The sequence below is a fragment of the Macrosteles quadrilineatus genome, unplaced genomic scaffold (genome assembly GCF_028750875.1).
Source record: "Macrosteles quadrilineatus isolate MER2022 unplaced genomic scaffold, UCM_ALF_1.0 Scaffold_8__2_contigs__length_117827958, whole genome shotgun sequence".
In the NCBI taxonomy this organism is placed as follows: Eukaryota; Metazoa; Arthropoda; class Insecta; order Hemiptera; family Cicadellidae; genus Macrosteles; species Macrosteles quadrilineatus.
The window spans coordinates 58533878-58545511 of record NW_026542601.1 but is presented as its reverse complement, the minus strand read 5'-3'; the positions used below and the strand labels follow the sequence as shown (position 1 = coordinate 58545511).

The 11634-nt window shown below is 34.4% G+C and overlaps 1 protein-coding gene across 1 annotated transcript in view; it reads left to right on the top strand.

Moving 5' to 3' along the window:
* Nucleotides 1-7712: 7712 nt before the first annotated feature.
* LOC129000050 (putative golgin subfamily A member 6-like protein 3) overlaps nt 7713-11634 on the top strand; it is a 53466-nt gene continuing 49544 nt past the window's right edge. Inside the window, exon 1 of the mRNA XM_054426906.1 lies at nt 7713-7821. The gene's annotated coding sequence lies outside the window, so the exon portion shown is untranslated. The remainder of the gene's footprint in view (nt 7822-11634) is intronic.

Below are 11634 nucleotides of genomic sequence, written 5' to 3'. Positions count from 1 at the left end.
TGTTCGTTAATTTTATCTTTTATTTAATACTATTTATTGCAAAATATGTTAATTCTTTAGCTTGTTAAATGTTGCTACAACATTTTTTCAACAATGTACTTTATACTTTACTTCACTTTATACTTTTTGATGAATTGGCGACCATACAAAGTAGGTATTTTAAGCGAAGTATGAATGGTGGAGATGAGTGTAGGATGAGTGGCGCGATTTTGTAGTCTTGTTAGTGATTAAGACCGACATATTCCTTAGACACAGCTGTTAATTAATAGCCCATACAGCTAATGGCAACTAAGGGACCTACAGTTTATAGTGGAATCTAAACCACATTTTTGCCTTGGTATATACAAATATGGTCTAATTATCAGGATAGTACTGCGGATAGTCGTAGTACTCACTCGTGCAGACATTAATCCAAACCAGAGAGTATCGCATCCACATTGCATGCCTATAAATATTCACAATTCGTGACCTCCTAGTAGCTGGATTACAGGACGACGCCACCTGTCCCAGTCTTATGTCTATAAGATATAAGACCTTTTTATCAGTGATTGTATTGTGTGAACGGAAATAACTGAATTGTCCTTTTTAAATAAGTAGCTAATGAGGGGTTTTGTATTGAATGAAAAATTTAAAATAAGGGATGAGCTGATTCTGAACCTAGATTGAGATTCCTCAAAACCCTTGATTCTATCAGTACGGTACCAAGGAATTGTCAATTTATCTTTTGCAACTTTGGTTTTAAAAAGTGCTATGGCCAGAATATTTAATCGTTAAAATTTTGTAGACTACTTGGTTTTAAAAAGTGCTATGGCCAGAATATTTAATCGTTAAAATTTTGTAGACTACTTGTACATTCAAAACCCCATGGAAAAATGTAAATTCCCCACTTTTTTTTATTGTGACGCTTATTAGCTTTTGTAAAATTTGGAATGAATAGATATTTTCTATGATGTCAATTTACTTGTACTTAAGTTTCATTCAATAAATCATCTCTAAATAAAGCATGTCCTCTGGAAATTGTTTGGTAAATAATGAAATGCACTTTCTTGTATCAACTACTTTTAAAACACTTTCTTTGTGTTGATTAAGTCTCTTAATACGGCCTGAAGTTGTAGTTACACCCGTAATTGTGATTCTACATTTTTTACCATTGGAATCAAAAGGTTGTTTTAGAATCAACCCGTAATAAAATTTTCTAGGCTCCTCACAAAGATTTTTGTAGATTATTGTAGTACTGCAGTAGAACTTTAGTAATCTTATATATTAAAAAAACTTTTGCAAAACTTATGACAGCTAGCCACCATATTACTGGACCGAATTACACACGGGTTGTACCAAAAGAAAGGTTATTGGTCCTATATGTGCAGGTTTTATTTGTATTTTGAAAATATTTATGTTAATTGGGTCAAAAATGGATATTCAACTTTTCTTATGGAGATTTAACTTGGGGTTAATTCTATATATTAATAGACAAGCATGTTTATTGAAAACCTTTTCTCTCAGCTCCTGTGCATCACAGGGAAAATCTATGCATACTATTAGAAAGATATTTGCCTGAAGATGTGCAGAATCCCTTTATAAATTAAAATAAACTCAAAAATAAGCAAACAAAAAATGAATTTAAAATATAAAAAAAATTAACATGGGCCTTAAGGATTGCCATGTTGGTGACGAAATAACAAATAACAAAATATAAACAGAAAATCAAAACAATTAATTTGAAAGAAATTCCAATCACATGTTTTATTTACTGTGTGGGGTGAAAATAGAGAAGTTTGCACAATACATAGTTTTGGCCGAGTTTTGGACCACGGGACGAGCTCTCGTACTAGTATCAAACAATTTTTTTTGCAAGAGCATGATAATATTAGTGGATTTGTTTTTTATTTATATTATGATAAATATGCTCAACTGTTTATTTTATTAAATGTTGATACATATTAAATAATCTATATATGTACTACTTTACAAAAATGAGGTGTCTTACTATAACGCAAAAACCACTTCACAAAATTAGTTCAAATTTTGCAAGGTGTTTACTTAATGAAGATGGTCATAGAGATATTACCATGTACATATATTGTCATTAGGCTTCAATCCTTCAAATCCTTGTGGTTCACAGAATGTTAAAAAGGTTTATAAAATATAAATAACAGTGTTATTTGTCCTTTGTTGGTTATAAAAAAATGTGATATTTCCTTTAGGCAAGGGTACTTGTTTTTCCATATGGGTGTGAATGACATGCTTGTTTCTATTTTTGTAGTCATGCACTGTTTTAAGCATGGACAAAGCCACCATACTACTTGAGTATAAATAGTATTTCTTTCTTTGTGTTTTGCCTTTTTTGAACATTAATGGCTGTGATGAAGCTCTCGGAAAGGTTTGGGAACTCATGTGGGCAGTTAGAAAAAGCTGGTCTTTTAATCCTTTGAATGTTTATTTTTAATAGATCATAGAATTAAATATACTTGATATATGATTATGGTAGTTTGTGTGTGTGCCTTTTAAGTTTTGCATTTTTCTAAGTGGAAAAAAATAGAAAGAAAGTTTCTCTCAACCTTCAAAATGTTGTGCATTTTTGTTTAGCCTAAACACAGTTTTGCTTATTTCCTTTCATCTAATTGTCTGGGTAGCCGAGTGGTTATAGTGCTCGCCTTAAAATCTTAAGTTCTTTTGGTTTTATTGAGATTGTTTCCAGACCCAAATTATATTTGTCATATGGGCTATGAATTAATGATGCTATCTTACAAAAAAGACGTTAGATAGTATCGAGACCATTCCCTTTTAAAACATAAAAAATGCTATTGGCTTAGAAAACACGCAACATCAAATAAAAATAATCATCTATCTATTGTCCTACTGATATTGGCACTCCTGTGCCCACTGTATGTTTTTTTTAATGCACATTCCTTGATTTTAATCACACATTTAAGCATTTATGTACCCATGCAACACTGAATATGCAAACTTATCGTTTGTCACTTTGGTTTGGAAACAAATTAGGGAATTATATTCTTGTAATTTGAGTACTGACAGGTTTGCTTATGTTTTCGTTCAACACAAAAATTATGACAACAGAAAACATCACTTGATTTTAAATATTATGTCAAAAAATGAGTCGTACACCACTCTAACATTCCCGAGTCATTTTTGTCATTCTTCTTTGTATAAAACTTGTACATCATTTAGATTATTCAATGACAAATTTCAAGAAAAAATGTTTAGACCACCGACCTTCCTCTTGGGAAATTTCTATTTTTACTGTATGAAGTGCATAAGCTTTGTATATATTGTATTGTAGTTACTGAATGTTTAAGTGCCTATTTTATTCCATTTAAATGTATGTGTTGTTAAAATAAAACTATTTCCATTCACTTGTGATATTTTTGTCGTTCCACCAAACAAAATTTGCTGTATTTCATTGTGTACTATTAGCAGAGTACCCCTCCTTGGTACGGGGTTGGCGTATGAGTATAAAATGCTAATTGCAGTTGTACTTGTGCCTTGCGTTTGCAATGGGAGAGGACACGTTTTGAGAAGATTTGGTTCTCTAAACTTGTAAAAGAAACATAGAAACGGAGTAAAATCATACTGTTTTCAACCAGACAGTGAAAACCGTATAATGTTAAAGGAGCGTAAGACATAAATAACTATGTAACAATGCATATTAGCTGATAGGCAATGTAATCATACTAATATAAATGTGAAAGTTTGTGGGTTTGTTTGAATCACGCATTAACTACTGGTTGTATTGGACTGGAATTTTTCATGATGATACCTCACATTCTTGATTAACATATAGTCATGTTCTTATCAGAAAAACCCTTTCAGGCTCCGCCCTAGTGGCTCCGGAGTTTCCCATGTTAACCGTATGGGTGTTCGTTCACGTTTAAAAGGAATAAAATAATTTTGTCAGCCGATTCAACTTAATAAGTTGGTTGTATGATATTCAATAGCATGAAATTATAAGGTTTACCAACAGGGTGCAGCACTATTATTTTAACTTTCTCCCCCTATACCATAGAGAAAGTATGGAGAAATTTGTTATGTAGCCTCTAATCCATGGTATCTCGGCTTTTTAAATTATTTTTTAAATTTTGATTTGTAATGGTAATTTTTCCATAAAAAAACCCATGAATTAACAGAAAAATAGGATTCTCTCAAAAACTGCCTGAAAAATTTTGATAAAAATTTAGTATGTTATAGTCCTTTAAATTCTGAACTAAATGGTACAAAAAAGTAAAAGTTAGAGTTCAAAAGATATTTTAACTTTTGTTATTTCTCCAAAAAATGACAGAAAATAGTATTTTTGAAAAAAGAAAAACGGTTTTGATTAAAATTAATATGTTATGGTCCTTCAAATTTTGAACAAAATGGTATAAATACAATTTACGTAATGACTATGGTTCAAAAGTTATTGTAACTTATGCTTTTTTCTCACGAAAAACCCATAAAATAACAAAAATATAATTTCAGGAAAATTAATGTGTTAAGGTCTTTAATTCTAAACAAAATAGCGCAACCCCCATTGCTGAAACAATTATGGTTCAACAAAAGTGATTGCAACTTTTGTGATTTCCCTATAAAATATCATATAGTTACTCCCAAAGCTTACAATTTTATAAAGGTTGTTGACAAGCTATAATGGGAGAAAATATGTGTTAGATTGCTGATACCAATTATTTTGCAATTATGATAACAGGAAATTTGAAGTAAGCAGCATCAAAAAGTTGAGATTCACAATGAGATCTGTCAAAGTATTGTTTACAGTTTGTTTATGTATGGTAGAACAGTATATGGCTATGGTAGATGTGTAATATTATTGCATAACGTAAATATAAAGAACCAAATTTTCTCAAACCTTATCCTCCCCCATTGCAAACGCAAAGCACGAGTATAACAATGCAATAAGCATTTTATACTAATACGCCAACCCCACAAAGAATGAGTACTCTGCTCGTATAGAATAACAATAAAGAAATACCAAAATATGAGCTTGTTTTGTTGTTAAACAGTGTCTTATTGGTACTGAACTTATAATAATTTGGGTTGTCTTTAAAGAAAACACCCTGTATTTCCCACTGCCCAAGAAGAACCTTTTATAATAATAAAACACATATAATTATTGTTTTGTGCTAAATCAACAGATTTACCTTGTAAACATAGACACGGAGTAAAATCATACTGTTGTCAACCGTAAATTGTAATACGGTTCTGAGCTAATCCTCTGTATTTTTAAAATGACAATTGAATCGCAAATAATGCCTAAAAAAATCACGGTTTCATTATTTTGTGTTAGGTGAATTTATATATTTCTTGTAGTGTATTTTATAAATACATTCACTTATGCAAGCTTCCATCTCTATTTTAAATTGTAGAGTAGATGATGAATGTTAGCAAACATGCTATTATCTTATCTTAATCTGTGGTTTGGTTTCAGTAGTTTATTAATTTGTTTCATTTCCGTTGGATGCAGTTGGCAGTTGCAGACCGTTTTTATGTAGGCAGGGGCAGGCTCCCACTGTCTTGTTCAGCCCACTCACTCTTTGCCCATATTGGGCACATAACTACTTCCTACGAATGCCCCGTTTGTGATTCACCAACGGTCTTTTTAGATGTGTGATGGTTTAACGGTCTTTTTGAACGATTTATTGATTTAATTTAATAAATTAAGTACCCATGTTATACGGCAACAAACGGTTTTATCCAATCCAAGCCTGTGATTTCTAACGTTATTGTAGCTAAAATGTAAACTCAATGGTGTTTCACACTAAAATAAATAAAAATAAATTTGGCATTAAAATAGTATGTTGAATCTATACAAAGTTAAAAGTTTTCCGTATAGTCATGATAAATCTACTCCTTTTGAGCTTCGCTGTCAAAATATCATGATCTTATGTTTGGGTTTGGTTTTTCAGGATCTTTGCAAATAAGTAATGAAAAGTCTAAAAATAAACTTGCTATACAATTCAATGAAGATGAAAAGTCTATATCCACCTTCTGGCTGGTAACTTTAAATGCTAGTATTAATCTGCAACAAATGTTGAATATTAAAGAAAACCCATATGCTATGAAAATCCATTGTATCAGCTCTTTTTGAAATTTAAGAAAGGACATATACTATTATGATTTTGTTGTTTGCAGCCCTTATGCATTTATTCCAAATCTAAGTATAGTTACTTTTTTGGGTTGAACATTTTTTGGCCTAAGTTAAGGGGAGTCGCTACTGAAAATGACCGAATTTGTAAAGACTTTTTTTATGGTGTATAGGATTCCAGAAAAACATAGTATATATATTTTTATCACTGTGAAAAAATATTTGAAGTGGAGCGTGCACCTGTTTCTATGGTTGTAAGTATAACTATTACGCTTTTCTGCAACTTTAAAATGTTGTTATTTTTTACATATAAAGTTAAAATTCTTTACTATTAAATTACATTTTATTAAATTTTTTACTTTTTAACTATTAAAGCTATATATGAATGAACTTTTTTACCACATCATACCATATCACTAGTTTCACTTTAGTGACTCCTCTTAAGTTGTCAGAAGTCCTTTAGTTTTTTAAATTATTTCAAGGAGTGTAGTAAAGAATGTAATTTAAAACATTGTTCAATATGGAAGCTATTACAGAAATCCTATAATGTGCACCAATCAATAGACTACAAAACAACTCCAGTAGTAGCCTAGGTTCAGGTTATTTGCTTTGATTGATTATTTCTGTCACCCTTGAACTTCCGCGTTCACCAATCACCATTGTTGATCTGACTTGACGAATAGGTCGCTGTGGTACCGGTACCACAAAAGTCGAGTGCGGTGTTACTTGAAGTCGTTGAAGGCATCTGGGTTTTCCCACAAGGTACGCTGACCTTATCGCTAAAAGCAGTGTGTAGAGTGTACACGTCTTAGGCCTATATTCAATTCAAAATTCATGGTTTGTTAGTTTCAGCTAGGAGCTATAGGGTCTAGTTTCAAACCAAGTTCAGTTATGCAAATTATAAAATAATATCATTTTTGAAATTACCTGAAACTTATATTTGCTTGTAATAATACTTCTTATTCAATCAATCGATTAAATCAATTGATTGATTATATAATAATGGTGTCAAAGATAAGTTTCATTATCCCGTTTTCCGAACACAAGATGAATGTGGAGAAATGTTAGACGTTTCACAATAATTATAGAAAAAAATACTTAGTAATGTGTCGGCATACTGAATGAAAGGATTTATGAAGTCTAGTGGCTGAAGAATATTTGTAGGCCTACTGTATGTAGAAGTTTAGAAGTTTTGAAATAGCTTAGCAGCTTTAGCACTAATGTTAATATTTATAATTTTTGCTCGCTTGACATCCGAAAGAAAAAAACCCCGAAGGGAAATCTACTTCGTTTATGATGGCCACAATAGTTTTATTCAGTGATTTAAGATTAAAGATCGATTCAACCAAAATAAATAAGATATAGTTACATATATTTTGCTATATGAAAAGGCAATACTTCTATGGAATAGGCCTATGTTCGATCTATGCCTCTATGTACACTGGCCGCTGGCTGAAATCGCATGAGAGGTTAGGCGGGAGTGTAAAATTGAAACTACCAATCCCGTTGTAGATTCGAGTCAAGCTTTCAAATCAACCAATGAGCACTCTCGATTTTCTGAATCTGCGCATACACGGGGTAATATAAACACGATTTGACAAAGAACGTTTTCGTTTTCGCATTGCTCTGCTCTCTGTGGGAATCGTGAAGTTTTAAGTTCCGTGCAACCACAAGTGAACTACTATCTACCTTTTCTGTCTAGAAACCTGGAATTTGATTTCTTGGTAAGTTTAGTAATTGGATAAAACTATTTAAACCTATAGGCTATAAAGATCTTGTGGTAGGTTAATTTACCTCTCCAATTGGCCCTAGGCTACTTGCTGTCTTGAAATTTGGCTCATTCCACAAGTAAACTTCACTTCCATGTCGGCATTTCATCGTAATTACTATTGCCAAGTAAGACAAATCAATGGTGAATGGTAGTTTATGTATTTACTCTTAAATAAATAAACTTTGCCTGGACTTGTGCAAATTTGACACAAAGTCAGTAGGACTACACGGTTTAACGTTTATAAATATGAGTACTAGATAGGACAGAGGCTTAGGAATAATTCACAGATACAAAGCCTGTCAAGATTTTGTAATTGTAGGGCCTAGCCTGATAACTTACAAGACTATTGGTTAATAATTTAATGTAACCTAGGGTAACAGTTTTATTTCCTAAGGCATGATAGGCCTAGCCTGAATCAAAACCAAGTACCCTTGTCTATGCAAAATTGGTATTTACCTTTGGCCTCTGAATTGCACTAAGTTATCGGCCTAACTTATGCATATATTGAGCGTGGCGTTTCATTCCATTAATGCCCAGTCGCTTAAGTTATAGTACTTTAAAAAGCCTTAAAGTTTTGAAAACTCCCTTGCCTAAGATATATAACTTACCTAGCTTAAGTTACATTACATGATACATGATGTCTCTGTCCGTAACTTAAGTTAGTCCCTTGCCATAAGGAAGTAGTAACGGCAAGAAGTGAGGAGTGTGGGAAACGTTTGTAGCAGTTGTTAGATAATTATATCTAAAACAGTAAAATGCTATGGGAAGGGGGGAAACAAGTCCACGACGTAGGAAGTTGTGAAGGAAGTAGTAAGTTAAAGGCTGGCAGTGCGGAGTGTGGGAACCGTTTGTGGCAGTTACATTAATGTCTGCTATAGGCTACTAAAATGTTATGGGAAGGGACGGAAACAGGTCCAAGACGCAGGAAGTGGTGAAGGAAGTATTGTAAAGACGAACAGTCCGGAGTGTGCGAACAGTCTTTGATAGTTAGATCAATGTATCTGCAATCCTAGATGCGATGGGAAGGGAGGGAAACAGGTCCACAACGTTGGAAGTGGTGAAGGAAGTAGTAAAGGTGTGCGAAATGTCTGCGGCATTTACATTAATGCATCTGCAATACTATAATGCCATGGGAATGAAGGGAAACAGGTTCACGACGTAGGAAGTGGTGAAAGAAGTAGTAAAGGCTAGCAGTGCGGAGTGTGGGAACGTTTGTGGGCAGTTAGATGAACGTATCTAAAATACTAGGTATAGGCTAACTAAAATGCTATGGGAAGGGAGGGTAACAGGCCCACGACATAAGATGCGATGAAGGAAGCAGTAAAGCCCGGCAGTGCAGTGTGTAGTTAGATTAATGTATCTGCAATCTTAAAATGCTCTAGGAAGGGGGGAAACGGGTCCACGACGTAGGAAGTGGTGGATGAAGTAGTAAAGGCTGGCAGTGCGGAGTGTGGCAACCGTGCTATGGGAAGGAAGGAAAACAGGTCCATGACGTAGGAAGTGGTGAAGGAAGTAGTAAATGCTGGTAGTGCAGAGTGTGGGAACCCTTTGTGGCAGACAGATTAATGTATTGGCAATCCTAAAATGCTATGGGGAGGGAGGGAAACAGGTCCACGACGTGGGAAGTGGTGAAGGAAGTAGTTAAGGCTAGCAGTGCAGAGTGTGCGAACATTTGTATTTTGTATTACAGTATAGCCTATCTTTAAAAATTTTTTCATTTAGGCCTATTGCTTTATTAAAAACAATAAAAACCATGACACATGATTGCTCCGCTAAACTGGCTTTCACTGCTATGAAAGCAATCCTGTTACAGCTGTTAGTATTAATATCAAATCGTCATCTTTTTTATCAAATCTTAGCTTAAATTCTGTTGAAATTTTAAATACAAATTCATTCAAAAATAATTCTTTATATGCTATCTTAGCCAAATTATTTTCATACCCAACAGAGATAGCCCACTAAGCTTCACAACATTTTAAAATGATAGGATTTAATACTTTTTTTTATTAAGCCTCGTTCACACGTTGCGAGTTTACAAGCTACTCGCCAGCATGTAAGAAGACGGCGAGTTGGCGAGTGTGCTTGTATTCGTTCACACGGAGATTGTCCACTTGCCGACGTGTAGAAAGACGTCGGCGAGTGCGTTTGTAGTCGTTCATGCTTTTTCCACTCGCTCAGTAGCTAGCTTGAACCAAATCCTCCGACATCTTTGACATGTGCACAAGCACAAGCAACTGTGTTCACACTGGGCTACTTAACACGCCTACCCGCTCAAAAGCTGGTGAGTTGGCGTGTAAAGTAGCGGCAGCGTCAACTTTTTCCAGAGCTTTTTTACAAGCAGCTTTTGAGCGAGTACTTCGTTCACACTGAGCTATTTTACTAGCTGCGTGTAAAAAAGCGGCGCGTAGCTTGTAAACTCGCATTTAGAAATTCTTATCCAAGTCCACAACTTCAAACCTAATAAGGCTAGGCTAATTTAGAATATTGACCTAGTCCTTATATATATAATAATACTCTGAGGCGATTTCTACAAAAAATACTCCTCCATTAATAATGGACAGATTTTAACAAAAGGTGTGTCAAAATTTAGTATTTTTTTGTGTAGACGCCCTCTTTCGAAAAATCCTTGGGCTTTGCCTCACAGGCCATCAAAATCCCAATGTAGTTGTTATGAAGAAAGGATTTTGTTTAGCCTACTTTAACAGACGAATAATTTGTATTAATTTCATCTGTTCATAGTAAACACATGATAGACACAAGAGCATTCGTTTTATGAGTGAATTCATTTTCAGTTTCGATAACTGGAGGGAGTGATTGATTATAAAGTAGTCGCAGTTAGTCTGGGCGCGCGGACCCTTGTGTACTAACCGTCCCCCACGCCAAAGCCAAGAAGACAGCACTGAGGCGCTGAACAACCCCAGAGAGCCGTGACCGCTATATGTTTTTGAAAATGAGCAATAAACACTCCCTATACACCCCCCCGCCATAGTGCAGCCGGGCGCCCAGACTATCTGCGACTACTGTACATTATCTTTGAAATAAGCCTGTACTGTAATACTTTGCAATTGCTTGAATTTGAGCAACAGGTGCACTAGTATAGATAAAAAATAACACAGTCAGTTGCCTTCATGTAGGTACATAGGTTTGAAAATCTTCTTTTTTTCTACCTAAACTCCTTTTAGGAATAATTACAGTAATAGATTTATATCATAAAACCCTAAATTATATTATAGTTATTTCATTAACAATAACAATTAATTGTTATAGACCTAGATATTAAATGCAGTGTAAAGGCTGGGATGAAATTTGTTTGAGCAAAAATGCTACAAACTTTCAGACAACTGTAGCAAAAATATTATTCTTTAATAAAAATCATTTAAAAAAATTGCCAGTAATATTAGCCAAGACATGTTAAAACATTACATCTTCAATTTTATTTGTAGCAAATATGCTATAGCCTGCAAAAACAATGTAGCATTTTTAAGTTGTGTAGCTATATAGAAAAATGCCTTCGTAGCTTAAACTTTGAAATGTCTTCATCCTGATCAGCATTATTAGTTTTATATCCTCTCTGGCTAGGGTAGCCATTGAACTTTGCCTCAACATAGGTCAGTGTCTGAGGGGTGGGGTGGATTGATCTCTAGGAGGCTGTGGAGGGGGTATCAGCTGGTAGACACTGCAGGTGCTACCCCTCCCCTCTCCAGCACCACTGTCACAGCTGCAGTCCCCTCCTCCCTTCTCACTCACACTCACTATCACTCACTGT